The sequence below is a fragment of the Salmo salar genome, chromosome ssa14 (genome assembly GCF_905237065.1).
Source record: "Salmo salar chromosome ssa14, Ssal_v3.1, whole genome shotgun sequence".
NCBI lineage: Eukaryota > Metazoa > Chordata > Actinopteri > Salmoniformes > Salmonidae > Salmo > Salmo salar.
Genome location: NC_059455.1, coordinates 33,461,860 through 33,479,386, shown reverse-complemented (window position 1 = coordinate 33,479,386; position 17,527 = coordinate 33,461,860). Strand labels below are relative to the sequence as shown.

The 17,527-nt window shown below is 46.8% G+C and overlaps 1 protein-coding gene across 4 annotated transcripts in view; it reads left to right on the top strand.

Annotated features, from left to right (window-relative positions):
• Positions 1-11,188: 11,188 nt before the first annotated feature.
• The window catches only part of LOC106569298 (disabled homolog 1), a 129,192-nt gene continuing 122,853 nt past the window's right edge, over positions 11,189-17,527 (top strand). For all 4 annotated transcript variants that reach the window (XM_045694238.1, XM_045694236.1, XM_045694237.1 and 1 more), the window contains exon 1: positions 11,189-11,530. The gene's annotated coding sequence lies outside the window, so the exon portion shown is untranslated. The remainder of the gene's footprint in view (positions 11,531-17,527) is intronic.

The following is a 17,527-nucleotide window of genomic DNA, read 5'->3' as shown; positions in this document are numbered from 1 at the left end:
TGTGCCAGGGGATGGTCTGGTTAATATAGCACTGTGTTCCAGGGGATGGTCTGGTTAATATAGCACTGTGCCAGGGGATGGTCTGGTTAATATAGCACTGTGCCACCAGGGGATGGTCTGGTTAATATAGCACTGTGCCAGGGGATGGTCTGGTTAATATAGCACTGTGCCAAGGGATGGTCTGGTTAATATAGCACTGTGCCAGGGGATGGTCTGGTTAATATAGCACTGTGTCCAGGGGATGGTCTGGTTAATATAGCACTGTGCCATGCCGGGGATGGTCTGGTTAATATAGCACTGTGCACCAGGGGATGGTCTGGTTAATATAGCACTGTGCCAGGGGATGGTCTGGTTAATATAGCACTGTGCCAGGGGATGGTCTGGTTAATATAGCACTGTGCCAGGGGATGGTCTGGTTAATATAGCACTGTGCCAAGGGGATGGTCTGGTTAATATAGCACTGTGCCAGGGGATGGTCTGGTTAATATAGCACTGTGCCACCAGGGGATGGTCTGGTTAATATAGCACTGTGCCAGGGGATGGTCTGGTTAATATAGCACTGTACCAGGGGATGGTCTGGTTAATATAGCACTGTGCCAGGGGATGGTCTGGTTAATATAGCACTGTGCCATGCCAGGGGATGGTCTGGTTAATATAGCACTGTGCCAGGGGATGGTCTGGTTAATATAGCACTGTGCCAGGGGATGGTCTGGTTAATATAGCACTGTGCCAGGGGATGGTTTGTGTGGAATATGAGGTTGCTGATGTTCCCATTTTTATAATAGTCAGCAAAAAAGTGTCTCGTAATTTTCCATAAGGAGCTTCATTTTGTGATCTTTTCTTGTATTATCATTCTTTACATACACAGAGTACTGTATTTAATGACCTCTGAACAGCGGGAGGCAGCTTCTAAGGCCTCTCCATTTGGTTGGAGTAGACTGTTCCACTCTCCTGCCATTGTTGGGCTAAAGGGCTTTGACACCTCTCACTTGACACGTCAGTGCTAATTGAAGTTGTATCAAGCTTGGCAGCCTTAATTTAGCATTCAGTTCTTATAAAGTAACGTCATGTATTTTTCTTCTTGGCTTTTGGAAATAAAATATAGCTTCAGACTAAACATTACTCACTCAGTTCCAGGTAGGATGGTGTTTTCAGGTTTCTGTTGTTTTCCAGAGCATTTGCTGTATAGCGTTGGAATAATAATCTTTGGTAGTTATAAGACTTCCAGGTGATTACGTAATTACGTCCAAAATCAGGTTGTAGGTTTTGAGTTTTGATTTGGAGTGAAGGTTATGTTGTAGAGAGTAGCATCCTGTATATGTCCCTGACAAAAAAAATCTAAATCTATCTTTTTTTAAGAACATGCTTAAAAATGCAGGAGCTCATCTGCTCATGACTCTCTTTCTCTCTCTCTTCCCCCTCTCCCTCTTTCTTTCTCTCTCTCCTCTCTCTCTCTCTCTCTCGTTCTCTCTCTCCTTCCCTCGCTACCTGTAATTCATTGTCTCTTCATTCCTTGTCAGTCATAAGTCTGTAGCTACTTTGGCTGGCCAGCACAAATGAAACTCCACTATCCATCATCAAATATCAGCTCTCAGTACTATCCTCATTCAGTTTGCTTTGGGTGGAGTAAAGATATTGGAACACATACTGTGTAGATTCATTGTTCATGAATTAGACATGGGAATGTTTTTGAAATAGATGTATCACAGTAACACCCTCTGTGGAACAAACCAAAACTGTGTCAGTGCCTCAAAATGCAAGAAGAAACAGCTTCATTACCATTTCTGTGTATTGAGAGTCTCTGCTTTATTGGAAAAGAACACCCTGAACAACAATAGACTGGCAGTATTATCATGTAGGAGGGAGATGGTGGGAAGGGAAGGCCACTGAGTCTCCAGATGTCACGATAGCTCTGGGTGTGTGTGTGTGTGTGTGTGTGTGTGTGTGTGTGTGTGTGTGTGTGTGTGTGTGTGTGTGTGTGTGTGTGTGTGTGTGTGTGTGTGTGTGTGTGTGTGTGTGTGTGTGTGTGTGTGTGCTTGCATGTGTGAGTGAGTGAGTGAGTGAGTGAGTGAGTGAGTGAGTGAGTGAGTGAGTGAGTGAGTGAGTGAGTGAGTGAGTGAGTGAGTGAGTGAGTGAGTGTGCATGGGTGTGTGGATGCGTGGATGTGTGTGTGGATGTGGATGTGTGTGTGTGTGTGTGTGTGTTTGTGAGAGAGTGTGTGAGTACGTATGTGTGTGTGAGTGTGTGGGTGCGTGAGTGTGTGTGTGCGTGAATGTGTGCATGCATTTGTGTGTGTGTGACCTACATACCACTGGTTTACACAACAAGCTCTCACAGCCTCACGTCAGAATTAGACATTCGTCCATGTTTCCCAAACGTCAAATGTTAAAGTGTTTAAGGTTACGTTTAGTCATTAACTCTGAATGGTTAAGGTTAGGGTTACGTTTAGGCATTAACTCTGAATGGTTAAGGTTAGGGTTACGTTTAGGCATTAACTCTGAATGGTTAAGGTTAGGGTTACGTTTAGGCATTAACTCTGAATGGTTAAGGTTAGGGTTACGTTTAGGCATTAACTCTGAATGGTTAAGGTTAGGGTTACGTTTAGGCATTAACTCTGAATGGTTAAGTTTAGGGTTCAGTTTAGGCATTAACTCAGAATGGTTAAGGTTAGGGTTCAGTTTAGGCATTAACTCAGAATGGTTAAGGTTAGGGTTCAGTTTAGGCATTAACTCAGAATGGTTAAGGTTAGGGTTCAGTTTAGGCATTAACTCAGAATGGTTAAGGTTAGGGTTACGTTTAGGCATTAACTCAGAATGGTTAAGGTTAGGGTTCAGTTTAGGCATGAACTCAGAATGGTTAAGGTAAGGGTTATCATAAGGTGAATGCACCAATTTGTAAGTCGCTCTGGATAAGAGCGTCTGCTAAATGACTTAAATGTAAATGTAAATGGTTAAGGTTTGGGAAAGGCTTAAAACAAACATTTAAAAAACGACTTTCTATCGCTGGATTAAAACATGCAGCATTTCGAACCAGAGGCAGATGCTTAGGCCCATTTTCCATCCCTGTCCTTCATTGACTGTTGCCTCTAGTGGCCGATTTCCCTGTCAGCTCCCAACGTCCTCAGACGTGGATGGACGTTGAATACTGACTTGTATCACGGGTGACTTGGCTGGGTTTACATCACATTAAATCATTCTTCCGTCTTCTGACTAATACAACGAGGCATATCACTCCCTCCTCCTCTTTAATGAAAATTACGATAAGGTTCTTGGTGACGGGGAGGGAAAATGCCTTCCCTTGTCTTCTCTGACACTCAGAGGGTTTTGTCTGAAAAGTACTCACAGTATATGTAGATTGGCCGCCCGCTCGGACCAAGGGACGTGACATAACGTAATGTGTGTGTATATGTGTGTGTGTGCGTGCGTACGTGCGTACGTGCGTGTGTTTTTCTATGCTGTGTGTGTGTGTGTGTGTGTGTGTGTGTGTGTGTGTGTGTGTGTGTGTGTGTGTGTGTGTGTGTGTGTGTGTGTGTGTGTGTGTGTGTGTGTGTGTGTGTGTGTGTGTGTGTGTATGAGTGGGGGAGGGGTTATATGTGTCAGTGAGACATTGAGGGAGATCCACAGCAGCTGAGTCCATCTGTGAGTCTGAGTGTGATCATGTGAACATGTGCATGTGGGTGTTTCAGTCAGTCTATAGTCAGTCTATCACTCAGTCCTTTTTAAGAGGTCTGAACTGGAGTAGCTGAATCCTCATGACAGAGTGTGTATGCTGCTCTCCCCAGCTCCTCTTTTAACCCAATAAACCCAGCTCAGTACTGACACACTCTTCAAAGATGACCTCCATTTAGTTTCAAGCACTAATACACATGACATATGATATGGCAGGCTTATTTCCCAGCTCACAGAGGCATAGAGGATGGTATTCTTCTTCTCTCTCTTCCATTTTTCGCTCTCTGCTCTCTGCAGCCTCATTCGCAGAACTGTCACACAGACCAGGTCTCTTTCTCGTCACCAGACACGTTGAGGCTTGTTAAGGAGGGCTTCTCTTTTATTCTTGTGTGTGTGTCTGTGGGGATATGTACAATTTATTTTGTGCTATTTGTGGTACACTTGCATGCACGCTCACACACACATACGCACATATGCACACACACACACACACACACACACACACACACACACACACACACACACACACACACACACACACACACACACACACACACACACACACACACACACACACACACACACACACACACACTAGTATATAATCCATCAAAACACTCTGCATTATGGTTCCATCTTTTCTGGGGTTGTGACAAGCCTTTTTGCTTCACATGGTTGAAATGAAATCCAATTATATCTGTAATGGCTTTCCAACTCTTCATTTTTTTAAGAGCCAGCTTGAATCCTCACTGCGTGGCCTCAATGTCTTCCATAATTCACTGCTATTCTATGGAGAGCTGAAGCGGATAGTGTGTATTTTTTTGCCGAGTTTGTCCCGATCACCCTTATGGGACCATAGTAATGTATAATGTGTGTAACGTGAGTGAACTCTCATCAGACGTTCTGCTTCCATCCCCTGGCAAGTGTGTTCCAGGGTTATAATGATGGCTGTCGATTTGATTTGCATATTTTAATGAAATGGGTTGAATTTATAATTAATCACTTCCCGTATTTATGGGGTAACTTCTGGTGTTTGTCCTTGACTTGTCAGCTTCAACTGTCTTTCTGCCTGACGTATCACACACAGCAGACACAGCAGACACAGTGTTACGCTCTCTGATGGGTACAACGTTGGGATGACACCTTTAAACTTTTATCTGCATTCTAAATCCCACAGCGACCTCTTTTCTGACAGAAGTGTCCTACATAACAAAGATGTTCTCTTCTGGGAGAGAGAGGGTGTGTGTGTGTGTGTGTGTGTTTGTGTTTTTGGGTTTGTGCGTGTGTATGCGTGTGCTTGTGTGTTTGTGTGTGTGCGCGCATGTGTATATATTATGGGTGTGTGTGTGCCCAAATGTGCGTATGTTTGTGCACTTAACTGTGTGTGTGTGCCGGGTTTCCCAAACACCCAATACAGCTATTAAATAAAAGGCTTGACAAATTGAACACGAATAAGGGGAAGCATGTTACCATGGTAGCCAGTAAACCTCTGTGTGTCCTGTGTGAGTTGCTGAGTAGGCAAGGCCAGCATCACCACTGTACTTTACTCTATATAACCTGAGAGTCTATTATCTCAATGCTACACTCTCACTGGTGTCTCTCTCTGTGGTCTCTCTTCAATATAGCCTTAAGTCTTAGCTTAGCAACGTCTTTTGGAGTATTCATTATGTATTAGCTAGTCATGCTAACTTAATGGTAATGGATGGGACTGGGATGAGGCAGAGGCAGGCAGTGTGGGATCAACTTTGGCACTGAGAGCCAAAGGGTCAAAGGTCATGAGTCGTTTATCAACGTCAGCTCTCCCATCGACGCTAATCTGAATGCTAACGTCGCTGACTATTCTCCATCAACGACTCTGGATCCAAATGAGATCATTTGTAGACTTGATTAAAATAATCCATTATCATAGAGCTCAATGTGTAGAACAGACAACATTAAAACACCCCATTATCGCCTGTTCCACCCCCACATCGGTCAGTCGGACTGTCTCGGTGTCATGTGCACATTTGAATCACCAAGCAAACAATGATGAGGCCCTGAAGTCACCTGTCCCACACAAAGCCTGTATGAGAAAAACAAAGCATTTTAGGGATTTGTGTGAGAGAGCATTAGAGGAAATCAACAATGTACTGTATATTCATGTCAAATAACATTTCTGTATGTGTCAGAGTATGTGTTGTGTAATGTTCCTATAGACACTGCTAACCATGTAAATGTGGAACCAGGAAAGATTGATTGATCTCATCGTTCCGGTTTTGGGGGGTAACAGCCACAATATTCTCATGAGAGAGATTACTAATCAACGGCCACAGGCATGACGGTGATGATGGGGATTTTGGATCTAGCTAATATTGGATTGTATGGAGATTAACAACAGCAGCTAGATGATGACTCTCTCTCTCTCTCTTTGTCTTTGTTCACATCTCCATCTGAACTGTGGGGAATCGCTATCTCATTGCTCTGCCTCGTTCTGCCTCGTCTCTCCAGGGGGATTCCCCCTACTATCAATGGAGTCCCATCTACATGGAAATCAAAACTGATGGATGTGCAGATGTGGGAACAGGATTAGAAGGAAAAAAAATATTTCCTCTATACGTCTCGCTCATAATAAGGCACAGGCACGACCTATTACTGAGAACAAACATAACACCGTATCCTGTGAAGGAAGCTATAGCATACATGGTTGGGCAAGCGTGAACATATTAGGGTGGAACGATAACAATGTGGACCATATGTAAGTCCTGTGGACTCCCGCCTCTCTAAACATTTGATTTTCCAGGATGTGGTTCCTTTGTCTGTGTGTTGGAAACTAAGGATTAGTTGTCACCTCACAGGACCCAGCTGCCTGACCACAGTGATGTCACTGACCTGTTTTGTTGTTATTGGCAAGATGGATGAGTATCTAAGAGAGGTACAGTAGGGTGGGCGACGCTGGAGCTGATGGCCAAGGGAGGGGAGAGGGAGGGGAGGGGAGAGGGAGGTGGGAGGGGAGAGGGGAGGGGAGAGGGAGGAGGGAGGTGGGAGGGGGAGGGGAGAGGGAGGGGAGAGGGAGGGGAGGGGAGAGAGAGGTGGGAGGGGAGAGGGAGGTGGGAGGGGAGGGGAGAGAGAGGTGGGAGGTGGGAGGGGAGGGAGGGGAGAGGGAGGTGGGAGGGCAGTGGGGAGAGGGAGGTGGGTGGGTGGGTGGGAGAGGTGTGGGAGGTGGGTGGGAGAGGTGAGGGAGGTGGGAGGTGGGTGGGAGAGGTGAGGGAGGTTGGAGGTGGGTGGGAGAGGTGAGGGAGGTGGGAGATGGTGGGAGAGAGGAGGGAGGTGGGAGGTGGGTGGGAGAGGTGAGGGAGGTGGGAGTTGGGTGGGAGAGGTGAGGGAGGTGGGAGGTAGGTAGGTGGGAGAGGTGAGGGAGGTGAGAGGTGGGTGGGAGAGGTGAGGGAGGTGGGAGGTGGGTGGGAGAGGTGAGGGAGGTGGGAGGTGGGAGGAGAGGGAGATGGGTGGGAGAGGTGAGGGAGGTGGGAGTTGGGTGGGAGAGGTGAGGGAGGTGGGTGGGAAAGGTGAGGGAGGTGGGTGGGAGATGTGAGGGAGGTGGGAGGTGGGTGGGAGAGGTGAGGGAGGTGGGAGGTGGGTGGGAGAGGTGAGGGAGTTGGGAAGGGGGTGGGAGAGGTGAGGGAGGTGGGAGGTGAGAGGAGAGGGAGGTGGGTGGGAGAGGTGAGGGAGGTGGGAGGTGAGAGGTGAGGGATGTGGGAGATGGGTGGGAGAGGTGAGGGAGGTGGGGGTGGGTGGGAGAGGTGAGGGAGGTGGGAGGTGAGAGGAGAGGGAGGTGGGTGGGAGAGGTGAGGGAGGTGGGAGGTATGTGGGAGAGGTGAGGGAGGTGGAGGTGGGTGGGAAAGGTGAGGGAGGTGGGAGGTGGGTGGGAGAGGTGAGGGAGGTGGGAGGTGGGTGGGAGAGGTGAGGGAGGTGGGAGGTGGGTGGGAGAGGTGAGGGAGGTGGGAGGTGGGTGGGAGAGGTGAGGGAGGGAGGTGGGAGGTGGGTGGGAGAGGTGAGGGAGGTGGGTGGGAGAGGTGAGGGAGGTTGGAGGTGGGTGGGAGAGGTGAGGGAGGTGGGAGGTGGGTGGGTGAGGTGAGGGAGGTTGGATGTGGGTGGGAGAGGTGAGGGAGGTGAGGGAGGTGGGAGGTGGTGGGAGAGGTGAGGGAGGTGGGAGGTGGGTGGGAGAGGTGAGGGAGGGAGGTGGGAGGTGGGTGGGAGAGGTGAGGGAGGGAGGTGGGTGGGAGGTGAGGGAGGTTGGAGGTGGGTGGGAGAGGTGAGGGAGGTGGGAGATGGGTGGGTGAGGTGAGGGAGGTTGGATGTGGGTGGGAGAGGTGAGGGAGGTGGGAGGTGGTGGGAGAGGTGAGGGAGGTGGGAGTTGGGTGGGAGAGGTGTGGGAGGTGGGTGGGAGAGGTGAGGGAGGTGGGAGGTGGGTGGGAGAGGTGAGGGAGGTGGGTGGGAGAGGTGAGGGAGGTGGGAGGTGGGTGGGAGAGGTGAGAGGTGGGTGGGAGAGGTGAGGGAGGTGGGAGGTGGGTGGGAGAGGTGAGAGGTGGGTGGGAGAGGTGAGGGAGGTGGGTGGGAGAGGTGAGGGAGGTGGGAGGTGGGTGGGAGAGGTGAGAGGTGGGTGGGAGAGGTGAGGGAGGTGGGAGGTGGGTGGGAGAGGTGAGAGGTGGGTGGGAGAGGTGAGGGAGGTGGGTGGGAGAGGTGAGGGAGGTGGGAGGTGGGTGGGAGAGGTGAGAGGTGGGTGGGAGAGGTGAGGGAGGTGGGAGGTGGGTGGGAGAGGTGAGAGGTGGGTGGGAGAGGTGATGGAGGTGGGAGGTGGGTGGGAGAGGTGAGAGGTGGGTGGGAGAGGTGAGGGAGGTGGGTGGGTGGGAGAGGTGAGGGAGGTGGGAGGTGGGTGGGAGAGGTGAGAGGTGGGTGGGAGAGGTGAGGGAGGTTGGGTTAGAGGGGATTAGGAAACCACACAGTGGCTTCTGATTGATAAACAAAGTGATTGAAATAGATGTATCACAGTAACACCCTCTGTGGAACAAACCAAAACTGGGTCAGTGCCTCAAAATGCAAGAAGAAACAGCTTCATTACCATTTCTGTGTATTGAGAGTCTCTGCTTTATTGGAAAAGAACACCCTGAACAACAATAGACTGGCAGTATTATCATGTAGGAGGGAGATGGTGGGAAGGGAAGGCCACTGAGTCTCCAGATGTCACGATAGCTCTGGGTGTGTGTGTGTGTGTGTGTGTGTGTGTGTGTGTGTGTGTGTGTGTGTGTGTGTGTGTGTGTGTGTGTGTGCTCTTGATGTTTCATGAAACATGGAGATTGCAGACCAAAAGGGAAAGACAGACTCCATCTGTGAAAAGCATTGAGATTACTGTGTGGGTAAGCCAAGAGAGACATGTCAATCAACCACTCTGTTTGTGATACACAAACACCATACTCACGTTCTCTCTCTCTCACACACTCACCCACATACAGGAGAGTGGGGCCATATATAGAGGAGGGGGGCCACCCCAACCCTGCCGTTGCCATTTGTAATGTGAAGGATGGATTGCAGTCAGTAACTAATCAATCACACACAAAGGTGAGAACACAATACTGGTCCATTTGAATAATAGACAGAAAACTTTTCTCTCTTACAAAATATATTCTCCTTATGTTTTGAATTAATGTAATTTAGACATAGATTAGACATTGATGTCAAATTCATATTTTATGGCACAGTATAGAGTCTAGACAAACTTGGATGGCAGGAAACTTCTATTTGATATAGAATGATGTCAGGCAGAAATATCTGTTTTCTGCAGAATGTGCAGATTTTCCCTGCGATGATGAGTAGAGAAGTCCCACACTGCTAGCTAGAGCTCCTACCCCCTACTAGGACCTGCCTCTCTGAAAACAGCAGCCTTCATCTGTACACACACACACACACACACACACACACACACACACACACACACACACACACACACACACACACACACACACACACACACACACACACACACCGACCCCCAACTGTTCATCTATAATGCACAAGGCCTGTTGCCTTGTAGGGCCCGCCGGGTACGCTCAGAGTCCAACTCAAGTCAGGGGTGAGGTGTGTGTGTGTTTGTGTGTATGTGTGTGGGTGTGGGGGGGTGTACCCTTTCCTCTGAGCCCCCCCTACCCGGCCCACCCACCTCACGCAACAACAGAACGGTACAGGTGGTGTCATTGTGGCTGTGTAACAGTGATTGAAGCTGACTGGCTCCCCTACACCTTTCACCCCACTGTTGGAGGGGGAAATAGAAATCAATATGGCCTATGATGAGGAGACTCAATGGGACAGAATGAAGGGATGGAGGGATGGAGGAGGGGGGTGGGGGTGGTCTTGATAGATGGCTGGTTAAGGAACCTGATGATGGCTGGTTAAGGAGCCTGATGATGGCTGGTTAAGGAACCTGATGATGGCTGGTTAAGGAACCTGATGATGGCTGGTTAAGGAGCCTGATGATGGCTGGTTAAGGAGCCTGATGATGGCTGGTTAAGGAGCCTGATGATGGCTGGTTAAGGAGCCTGATGATGGCTGGTTAAGGAGCCTGATGATGGCTGGTTAAGGAGCCTGATGATGGCTGGTTAAGGAGCCTGATGATGGCTGGTTAAGGAGCCTGTTGATGGCTGGTTAAGGAGCCTGATGATGGCTGGTTAAGGAGCCTGATGATGGCTGGTTAAGGAGCCTGATGATGGCTGGTTAAGGAGCTTGATGATGGCTGGTTAGGGAGCCTGATGATGGCTGGTTAAGGAGCCTGATGATGGCTGGTTAAGGAGCCTGATGATGGCTGGTTAAGGAGCTTGATGATGGCTGGTTAGGGAGCCTGATGATGGCTGGTTAAGGAGCCTGATGATGGGTGGTTAAGGAGCCTGATGATGGCTGGTTAAGGAGCTTGATGATGGCTGGTTAAGGAGCCTGATGATGGCTGGTTAAGGAGCCTGATGATGGCTGGTTAAGGAGCCTGATTATGGCTGGTTAAGGAGCCTGATGATGGCTGGTTAAGGAGCCTGATTATGGCTGGTTAAGGAGCCTGATGATGGCTGGTTAAGGAGCCTGATGGATTGGTCTTTAGGATTTCCAGAAATTAGCCAGATATTTGATTGTCGAAACAACATGAGAACATTTACCTCCTCCTCTTACTGAGCGAGGTGAGGTGAGGAAGATATCTGCCATGGCTGGCTGCAGTCTTCATATTCAGGCTGGGATCATTCACTGTAGATATTGTCCAAGATAAGCCTGATGTGTGCTCTCTTATGAGAACTAGAAGTCCATGGGCAACTGGTTTCCCTCTGCCCCTTCCCCCCTTTTATTTTTGTGAAACGCTTAATCCTCTTCCTCTTCCCCTCCCCCTCCAAACCAGACCATCCACTCTAACGGATCCCCCTTTCTACATTATTCTCCGTGCACATAATTTTTTTTCTGTCACTGGGGGCCCACTTTCCCCGCCCACTCCCCTAATTTTAGCTTGAAACTAGAATAGCGGAGCCAAGAAATAGTTAATCCAGGGCTGCTTCTATGATTGGCCGCTGTACACAGCGCTTGAGCCACCTTGAATGAGAGACAGGGGTAACTAGGCAACTTCAACGGCGGTAAAATCATTTAAAAAATAAAATATGTCCACGAAACACTGAAATAGTAAAATTGTCGAAAAATGAGAGGCGACCCAATGTGATTTTATGGTGTGCGTGTCCGGCAAATTGAATTAACGAATGGATTTTCTTCTCTCTAAGAAGCGAAAACAGATCGCGCAAATGAACCGGAACCTGATTTGGATTAAAACGGTTAAACTGGAAATTTCAGCGTAGCTGTCATATGAAAGGGTAAGTGTCAGATCTTTAGTAAACATATTTCATATTATAGGCTATTTTACAATCAAGTTGAGGTTAGGCTATGTTATGTGATGCTAAAGAGCTCACCTACACGTTTTTTTGCCTTGATTTCTGATGAGAATTGTTGTTAGAACTGTATATTAGGTGACCGAATGACAATAATTCGATTTCAGAGATGAAGCTTTATCATTATGTAGCCTAGGCTATTTCTCTGAACTGAATGTTGTATTGCTGTAGCCTACATACCGGATCTTCTGTTAACCAGTCGCAGTTGGCCGGAATAAAATGCGCACAGCCACATTTCCATAATTTTCATTTGAAAGTTGTCTGACTCATATTCTGATGCAGTATGACAGGGGAACATTTTAAGAATAGACTTTAATTTCATCGGAACCACACACACCAGCTCGGTCCAAGGTCCCCTGTTGGAATGACAAGCCCCCTTCAGGCAGATCAAGCTCTCCAAACGACTCACCGGGAGCGTTTTCAAATTGAGTGGATATTTCTATATAGGAAATCGAAATGAAAATACATTTGACAGTAGACTTGTGTTGAACTTAATGATAGATAGGTTACCCTTGTTGCAGTTCAAGCTATGGTACTCGAACAGTATGCTCACCAACTATAACGGTCTGTGAATGCATCCGTTTGAATTGGGATGCAGCGTGCGGTACCTGTGGATGGAACCGAAGCGCTCAGTGACGCCGGGCGGTGTGAGATATCGAAATCTCTGCGGGAAATCATAGAATATGCTTGGGGTCTAGGCCTACTAATCACGGTTCATGGTTCATTCTTGTGAAAAATGTTGATGTTTGGAGGAGCTTTCATGCGCGCTTGGAGGTTGTCTCTGCTGCTTCACCGCGTCAAATCACCCCTTAATTGATGGTCTTGTCTTCTCCTAGAGAGGGTGGTGTGGGTGGGCTGTGTGGAGTTTTATAGGTTAGTGTGTGGAGTCGAGATGTTCTATTTGGATTCTGTTGAAATATAATTAACCAGAAATTCCTCATGCTTTAGACCTTTTATTGATGGCCTATAGTTATCAATATCCTATTTATATGCAATGGACGAGACATTGAAAAGAACCAGACTCAACCAGACATTTTCTTGCGGGAAAAATAACAACCAACCCAGCCATCCATCCTTCTGGCTGGCACTGGACAGTGAATAGGCAGTGAGCTCAGTGTAATTGTTCATCGGACTATCAATAATCACTTCCTACATGGAGGAGAGCGTAGAAGATTGAACCATATGTACAGTATGGTGGTCAGTGGTGATTGCATCAACAGGTCATTTGAAGGAGTGGCTCAACCTTTCAACCAGCGACGACCTCGAAGACAAGTGATAGGAATAAGGCATTACTTGAGTGGCTGGCTGGTATCAGACTGCTCCAGATAGCAGTGGCACAGACTGAATTAGATTCTAACAGCTAATGATGTGAACAACAGAGTGATTGATTGGTTTAGAGGCCTGAGGGCCTGTTTGTGGTGTGGCTCCACTGTTTATCCACAAAGATCAGTGTCAATACTGTAGCACTGCAGGGGGCAGAGTGGCAGGGTTCAGGCGTGTCTTCTTCTATAATCTGACAAACTCAGTAAAGGCCTTTAAAAAAGTCCTGCTACCCATCTGAGCAGAAGCAGTGCGTGAAAACACACGTGCCCGCACGCGCGCACACACACGCACACATTATGTTATTCTGTCCTCGAGGTGGCCTAAAATTCATTTCCATTCAAAATCTTATTTTCCCTAACCCCTAACCCCTAACCCTTTCCCACAACCCAAACCTTAACCCTCACCCTAACCTTAACCCGTAACCCAAACCCTAAACCTAAACATAACTCCTAACCCTAAACCTAAACCTAACCCCTTAGTTCAAAATAGGTTTTGTCGTCATGGGTACGAGGTATAATTTTCCTTGTTTTACTATCCTTGTGGGAACATTTGGGGATTTTAGGTTCCCACAAGGATAGAAGACCCCCCCCCCCCCCACACCCCACACACACATTTTCTGTTGTATTCAGTTTAATGCAGCAGTCCCATAACAGTTCCTTGCAATCCTCTGGTGGGTTGTGAGGCTTAGATGGTACGGCACAAAAACATTGAAGAGTATTAACTTCTGCAGCAAGCAGCTCTTTGTTGCCCTCCCTGTGGAATGTAAACTCCTGACAGCCAGGCAGCAGAACCAGGGAGGGAGTAGGGGAGCTATGCTAACGGATTAGGACTCTAATGCCTTTTCCCCAATCTGAAACTAGTGTAAAAAGAAAAAGAGTGAAATAAGATGTTCTCTTTTTACATTTCATGTTGTTTCCCTGAAATCTGATGTTACAAGAATGAACAACATAGCCTACCTACCCTGTCTGTTGTTATTCCATGAAGCACGCTCCCAATGCTTGCTTGTTTTTGTTACTCTTCTCCACTTTTCCAAAGTGATGTGATTCTTCTTTTGTCCCACTGAAAGCTTTCTTAAATCTGATGTTTTCTCTTCTGTATTATTACTGCAGTAGCATTACCTCAAACTGAACTCCCACAGGACTCCTCCTGTAAGGCCCTGAGGTGCTGCATCTTCAAGAGCAGTGGAAACATACACGAACATGAAGGGCTGTATAGAAGAACATTGTCGCTGCAGCGGCCTAAATCTTTTATAAGAATTTAATTCACTGAGTTAGCTCAAATAAGAATGAACTTTCATTGTGCTCGTATCCCTCTCCCGATCTTGCTTGTCACCATGAAAGAAGATGTTAGCCAGGTGGACAGGTGCAGGTTAGGGGTGAAATGGAGGCGGACATTTTAGATTAGGTACAATGAAGTATTTTGTTCAGATTAAGTGAATTGTGGGAGTTTGTTTCAGGCAGGTGTTTGGTTGGCGTTATGTCATCATGAGAGGTGCTTCGTGTGGTAAATGAAAACATCTTGAGATTTCTATCTGGATTAGGCTATTTTGAGTACATTTTTTTTTCAATTATCCAAATCAAAGTATCCTACACTTTCTATGATGAGAGTTTGAATGATGAGGTCAGCTGATCCCAAATCTGACGACTGTGTCTGAAACAAATGGTGTAGAAAAGTCACAATCATCATTATTTTATTGTGCAGACAGAATACTGGTTGTCATCACAATATCCTGGTGACTGATTTGACCTGAAACATCTGATGAACAGTGAGTGAGAGAGTGGAGTTTGTCAGTGGGTGTGTGAACCACAGAGTCAGACTACAGCGTCTGGCCTGGACACTGAGCCAGAACAGCCAGAACAGCCATCACTCTTTCTGGCCACTCCACTTCCAAGGAACTGCATGGAATCTCCAGTGCATCACTGACACCCACCATCACTGGGGAGATGTAGCATGCCAAACCAATGAATCATTAAGACTCAATTGTCTGGGAGGTGTGAGGCAGCCTGCCATATGCCTCCAGGTTCCAATGCAATCTGTACCAGAGTTTCTACTGTACCATACAATTTGCTATAGTTTTTGTAGTATCACTGTATGACTGTGATATAGCCTACTTATGTGACTTTAAGTCTGCTGATGTAAACCATAATCCAGCTCACAGGTGTGTTTTGGTGTTTTCCAATCGATCGTCTGTATGGGTATATTTTTGGTGGGTTTTTCAATACAAAGCCGCCCAGTCTTTGTATTGATATGAGCCGCCCGCCAAGTCTCAGTACTACTAAAATGAGCTGCCCAGCCCAGTCTCTATTGAAATGAGTCACTGTGACCTTCAGCTCAACTCATGTAGGGCCAGTTGGCACCATATGAAATAACCATCCATCTATTGAAGTATGAGGCTGCGGAGCTGTAGATAAATCTAAAGAGGGCGAGAGAGGGAGTGAGAGAGGGAGTGAGTGAGGGAGGGAGTGAGGGAGTGAGAGAGAGAGAGAATGAAAGAAAGAAATGGAAGAGAGAGGCCTCTTGTCTGTATCCGCTTCAATATTGACTTCACTCCTCACTGCCAAGGAGAGGCAGCATGTGATTGCAGAGATCTATCCATCCCCAAATCTAGTTTGCCTCATCACTGCCAAGGTAACAGACTCACTCACCTCATCACTGCCAAGGTAACAGACTCACTCACCTCATCACTGCCAAGGTAACAGACTCACTCACCTCATCACTGCCAAGGTAACAGACTCACTCACCTCATCACTGCCAAGGTAACAGACTCACTCACCTCATCACTGCCAAGGTAACAGACTCACTCACCTCATCACTGCCAAGGTAACAGACTCACTCACCTCATCACTGCCAAGGTAACAGACTCCACTCACCTCATCACTGCCAAGGTAACAGACTCACTCACCTCATCACTGCCAAGGTAACAGACTCACTCACCTCATCACTGCCAAGGTAACAGACTCACTCACCTCATCACTGCCAAGGTAACAGACTCACTCACCTCATCACTGCCAAGGTAACAGACTCACTCACCTCATCACTGCCAAGGTAACAGACTCACTCACCTCATCACTGCCAAGGTAACAGACTCACTCACCTCATCAGTGCCAAGGTAACAGACTCACTGACCAAGACAAATGGAAGAAGAAAGGGGTAGAGAAGAGCCCTTCAAGCACAGATTCAGTTGTGTGCTATATACATCAAGCAATAGTAATACAACACAGTTCATGTGTTGCATTAGGGATATATTTCTCTCTCTCGCTCTGTGTGTGTGTGTGTGTGTGTGTATCTGTCTGTGCGGGTGCGTGTGTGCGTGCATATGTGTGTGTGTGTACTGTATGTGTGCATGTTTGTGTGTGTCCGTGCATATGTGTGTGTTTATAATGTGCGTGTGTGTGTGTGTGTGTGTGTGTGTGTGTGTGTGTGTGTGTGTGTGTGTGTGTGTGTGTGTGTGTGTGTGTGTGTGTGTGTGTGTGTGTGTGTGTGTGTGTGTGTGTGTGTGTAAAAGTAGGTGAAACCCATTTACGTGGCTGTAGGTTTAGGTGATGAGGGAACTCATCGTCAGAGTAGTTCTGCCCCAGTTTGTCTATTCCAACACGTGCCGTTCCAACTGCAACTCCTCAAGCGTTTTCACCGCATTACCCAGAAACCCCATGTTCGTGTGACCCAATTTATCGAACACTCCTCCCCATTCATCTGCTCTCACAGATGCACTAGTTAGAGGACTAGAGGAGGCTCTGTCAGTGTCAGAGCATTCATCACCTTTGAGTAGTAAGGTCTCTACAGTTTCATCCCTTCACCACTTGATACTAACCTACCTCAGACTAGAGTAGTTCTCCATGTGTGGTTGATGGTGTGAGTCATGTTTCAGGAGTACTAGCTAGATGAAGTGGTGTGTCTGTATGTTTTCCATTTTCAGCAGGAATTTTAATTTACATTTTTTATTTACAGACAGCCAGGGGCACACTCCAACACTCAGACATAATTTAAAAACACAGTATTTGTGTTATTGAGGCCGCCAGATCAGAGGCAGTAGGGATGACAACATGTTATATTAATATATGTGTGAATTGGACCATATTGCTGTCCTGCCTGAGCATTCTAAATATAACAAGTACTTTTGGGTGTCAGGGAAAATGTATGGAGTAAAAAGTACATCTTATCTGTAGGAATGTAGTGAAGTAAATGGAAAAGTTGTCAAAAATATAAATAGTAAAGTACAGATACCCAACAAACTACTTAGGTAGTACTTCAAAGTATTTTTACTTTGTTATTTTACACCACTGGACTCAAATATAGGCTATCAAATATAATGTGATGTGGATTGGAAAAAAGCTGAAAATGACATTGACTCAGTGCAGTTTTCTTCAATCGCTTTGGTGCAATTTTCACAACTCTTAGTACAAAACTCAAAACAGATCATCAAAATGTGTTTGTTTTAAAACTCTAAGCACATTTTTTTTAAATTAAGTACAACACACAAAATCACACAACCACTTTTTCACCAAACTTAATCAGTGTTTCATCTAGAAATATGTTTCACATTGCAATACATGTTCATATAAAGTTATTGGCATTATGTTCACATTAATATTGATATAA